This window comes from Nematolebias whitei, chromosome 9, assembly GCF_014905685.2.
Source record: "Nematolebias whitei isolate Nwh7 chromosome 9, NemWhi1, whole genome shotgun sequence".
NCBI classification, from domain to species: Eukaryota; Metazoa; Chordata; class Actinopteri; order Cyprinodontiformes; family Rivulidae; genus Nematolebias; species Nematolebias whitei.
Window position 1 is genome coordinate 45312580 of NC_056506.1, and position 5167 is coordinate 45317746.

At 38.0% G+C, this 5167-nt stretch overlaps 1 protein-coding gene across 1 annotated transcript in view; it reads right to left on the reverse strand.

The window, feature by feature from the left end:
- The window catches only part of atp1a2a (ATPase Na+/K+ transporting subunit alpha 2a), a gene marked incomplete in the record, with an annotated part of 99478 nt that overhangs the window by 84958 nt on the left and 9353 nt on the right, over positions 1–5167 (reverse strand).

Sequence of the window (5167 nt, forward strand, 5' to 3'; positions counted from 1 at the left end):
ATGACCTGATTGACCATTACTGGATTTTGTACCTGGATGATTGAGCAAAAACTTTGATGTCTTGAACCACTTTGGCTGTGGCTGCCTTTCCACAAAAAAGAAACTGGCCAGATGAACTGGATTATCTATAAATTATTTATTAGCCATCTGTAAGGGGAGCCTTATTGCAAAGTGGTACCAAAAAAAAAATTAAAAAAAATCTAACAAAGTTAAGTCAGGTCCTCTGGATGGATAAATTAAAAAAAAAAACTTGTTGAAACGTTTCATCTTTAATCTATAAGACTTCCTCAGTCTGAGGAGCTGCAGTAAACTCAGTTTTATAAATAGCACCTTCTCATATTGGATGATGACATCCAGAACTAGCTGTTCACATGATAAAGAAGGACCGTCATCCTAACGACTGATCGTAAATGCCCTGATGGCCGCTTGCTATTCAGAGAATACTAGTGGTAACAGTGTTGTAAGAGGGGGACAGATGGGCACAGAGGCTCCACCCCTGTTTAATGATGGACCAGTTCTCTTCACAAAGATGGCTTCCTTCGCTTCCTTCACTTCCTTTACTTCCTTCACTTCCTTCGCTCCTCCCTCTTTGATTTACAGCCTTATTGTTGGGAGACATTCATGTTGGTGTTTTGTTGTTGTTGTTGTTTTTAGGTTTATTTTTGGTATCTGTTTTCAGCTATGCAGGAGGGGAAAGCTTTGTGGGTTCAGCTCTCACTGATGCAAACACGACAGCCAGTCACTTTGGATAAAAGCACGTACCAGCCGGTGCACTATATGTCTTGGACTGCTGAAAAATAAAAGCTCGAAATCCTGAGAAGTTTGCTTTCACAATGGTTCTGCTTTTATTTGACAGCAACAGAATATTTTTGCTCTTTTCCACTGGAAATACGTTCTTTTGTTTTGTTTTTCCTCTGTCACCGTGGCTGTGCAAGAATATTCTGAACCAGAAAATAGACGTGGATCCAAAGAAAACCTCCTGTCAGTGTTAATAACGTTCTGTGTTCACTTCGCAGCAACTCGTTTTGTCCCACGTGGTATTTAAAGATTTTATTTTCTCCTCGTCTTGCTTTAAAATATAAAATAAATAAAAAGTTGCTCTCCTTCAGCAGCTGTGCAGAAATACAGGGGCAACATCTGTCCCGCCAGATGTCACCGTAAAATCTACAAGCGTTCCAAACATTTGGGTGATAAATAGACCGTGACCAAACATGCTAAGAAAAATGGTGAAACTGGAAGCAACAGGTCTGGAAGCGCTGCTGGGATTCTGTTTTAATGTGTTGGAAGGTGCTCTGACTCGCCGGGTGTTTAGTTGTGACAATGGCTTCTTGTTCTGGGCAAAATATGTTTTTTATTTGAACTAAAAAGAAGCAAATGATTGACAGAAAGTAAAAAGGTGCAATACGGAGAAACATGTTTTAAATATGCCAGTTTCATATGGCAACGAGACAAAAAGGACCAACGAAATAATCTGAGTCATCGTCTGCTCGATGGAAACAGACTTCCAGAAAAAAAAAATAAAGCATGTGGCTGCTCAGCCAAAACAATATTGTCATGTTTGAATGAGAAAAGAAAAAAAGTAGAGAGTTAAAACAAAATGAAATAACTAAAAAGTTAATAAAGTAAAGAATAAAAAAGCTAAATACATTATACAGAACAGCCATTGTCTTAAATGTACTATTTAAAATAAGCAGTACTTTAGAAACATCTGTATATATGGATGGAAAAATCTACTAATCAATATTGAGAGATTTAAAGGTTAATTCATACATCGTTAAATAAAATATGTTTGATTAATGTGAAGAAAATGAAAAAAATAAAGAAGAGAATAAAAAAAAGCTAAATAAATTGCATAGAACAAACATCATAAATGTACTATTTAAAATAAGCAGTACTGTAGAAATATCTGTACATATGGATGGGAAAAAAATCTACAAATCAATATTGATAAAGGTTAATTCATACATCATTAAATAAAATATGTTTGATTAATGTGAAGAAAATGAAATAAAACATTTAAAAGACTTAACACAAAACATTAATTTATTATATATAGAAAACTATTTTAGTGTAAGCAAATTCCAAAAAATCTTATGTATATAAATAAATCCATTTATTAGTATATTTATACAAACATATATGTATTTATTTGTATTATTGACGTAATGGCAGAAATATAATGTCATGATGACGGGACATGTTGATGCGTTCAGTTGAACATTTTACAGGATTTCAGGCTGCAGCACCATTTCTTACTTCATCACCAACCCTGATGTTTTCTTTTTTTATTTTCAACATCCAGATTAATAATTTTAACATATTTAAACTGACATGTTCCTTTTGCACAGAACATAACTGCACTGCATAATCCACAATGACTGGCTGTCTTATGTCTTTTAGTTTCCTCTTTGACCCTAATAAACAAATTGTTTCTTCTCAGGTGCTCGGTCTGTGAGCGCACCTTGAAAAAAAGTCTCATTTGATACTATTCTGCTGAAATTAATAGACGTCCATGCATCAGCAGACAATCCTTCTTCTTCTTCTTCTTTCTGCTTTTCCCTCTTCATGGGTCTCCACAGTGAGTCATCCTCCTCCACCTCACTCTGTCCTCACTCCAACTCCCTCCATGTCCTCTCTAACTGCATCCGTATATCTCCTCTATCTTTTTCTTGGCAGCTGCATTTCTAACATCCTTCTACCAATATACCCACTGTCCCTCCTCTGGACATGTCCAAACCACTGTCCCTCCTTTGGACATGTCCAAACCACTGTCCCTCCTCTGGACATGTCCAAACCATCCCAGTCTGGCCTCCCTAACTTTCTCTCCCAGTTGTTCAACCTGTGCTGTACCTCTGATGATCTCATTCCTGATCTTCTCCATCCTTGTCTCTCCTCAGGAGAACCTCAACATCTTCAGTTCTGCCACTTCCAGTTCTGTCTCCTGTCTTTCTGTCCATGTCTCTCGTTGGTCTCACCACTATCTTGTAAACTTCTCCTTTGACCTTTGCTGACACCCTTTTGTCGCAAATCACTCCTGAAACTTTTCTCCATCCACTCCATCCTGCCTGGACTTTCTTCTTCACCTCTTTATCACACTCTCCATTTTCCTGGACAGTGGACCCCAAGTCCTTGAAGTCCTGCACCTTTGTGACCTCTGCTCCTTGTAGCCTCACTCTTCCACCTCCTCTCTCTCATTCACACATGGACTCTGTCTTACTACGACTGACATTCATTCCTCTTCTTTCTAGTGCATACCTCCACCTCTCCAAGTTCTCTTCCACCTGCTCTCTGTTCTCACCACAGCTCAGAATGGTTCATGGTTGACTGGTTTATGCCTCAGAAGACAAGAATCCTGATGAAAACATTTTTCATTTCTACTGACATCTGAATTAAAAACATTTTAAACATTTTATTTTACAAACTCCATTGCAAGTCACTTTTATCGATTTGCACACAAAAAATAAAACTGCAATAAAACGGATGTTAAGGCCTGTACGCTCTCTGTCCCAGCGTGTTGACAAAGCCGAGCGTGATGCTCTGCTAGTGCCGATTTTCATCTTACATAACCGCGTGCAAATTTTACAGCGTGCCATAGACGCAGGCAGAATGAGCTTTGCAGCAGCTCACCAGAGCATCGTCCGAACCGAACGGAGAGATTTAATTGCAGGGAGATAAGGTTTATCGTGTGCGTGCGTATCTGCTGTGCGTTCTGAGAGGGTTTAATGCTGACGGGAGCTGAACGATGAGTGCGTAATGACTCAGAGCCATAAGGTGCAGCTCGGGCGGCGCTTGGCTCCACTCGGCCTGCGGTGGCTCTGAGGATTTGTCCACGCTAACGCCAGGAACGTTGCCAGCATCAGCGGCTGTTTTCTCCACGTCACATTCATCCAAGCGGGAGCTCACGGGAACGGTTTATGAATGAATGAGACTTAAAGCCAGCTGGTTTGATTAAGAAATGATTTTAAATGTTTGGAGAGTTTTGTTTATTGTCTGAATAAGAAGTCTCTTCCCTGTTTTAACTCTATGTTAAAAAAAGAAAACCTCAATAGGCTTTTCTTGTTGGTAAAGTCACGAAAAATTAACATTTATGCTCATTTATGACGCGTGTCGAGGAAAACCATGGTAAAAAATTAATCATAATTCATGTCTTCAAGTATTTTGTATCAGCTTTTACTATCATTTCGTATCCAGGTATGTCCCTACTGCTAAAATTTGTGATTTTAATTTCTCCACAGCTCCAGAGCATTTGTAGTTTGTGCTTTATAAAACAATAAATGGTTTTATTTGGTGGCTTCTAGACTCCTTTGTGGCAGCCATCCTGTTCATGCAGTGCACCGTTTGGTTTGTTCTTATAAGCAAAGCCTTTCAAGAATTACTTTACTTGTGCTTTTTTAAACTCTGCTGACAAATAAGCAGGATTATTTCTTTCATTTTCTTATAGCTATTTTTTTGGAGTCAAAAAGGATGAATAAATACATTTTTTGGTTAAATTTCTGTCCATACTCAGGTTTAGAGAATTTCTTTAACATGAATCATGTTTTTTGTAGAGTGCAGAGCCGTTTGATGGCCTAAAGATATTTCAGTATAAGTGTTCACCCCGTCCCCGTGTAGAAAGAAAATTACCTGGATTTTCTGAATTCGATGGTTATTGTGAAGTGCAGATGATGAAACTTCCAGATATTTTATAATTTGCTCTTCAGATTTTCACTCATGCTGAAATGCAGTTGAGCATATATTTTAGAAAGCAACGTTTGGTTTGTTGTTCTCCTGTCATGAATTAAATATAGGGTTGAAAACAAGTGCAAGTCTCTGCAGCCTGTTTGAAATTCCATCCTGCAAAACTTTGTCTTTAGATTATTTTGGGAATAAAACGAGTGCAGGAGTTCAGAAAACCATCGGTTTGGTTCAATTTTCTTCAGTTTTTGAAGAAAAGAGAATGAGTTCACCTTATTGTGTATTAATTATTAATGTGAGCTTCCATCCATCCTTACATCCATCTAGTCATCCATCCATCAATACATACATGCATACATACATAAATCCATCATCCATCCATCCATCTATCTATTCATCCATCCATTCACTCATCCATAAATACATCCATCAATCTATTCATCTATCATCCATAAATACATTAATCCATCCACCCATCCATTCACCCATAAAT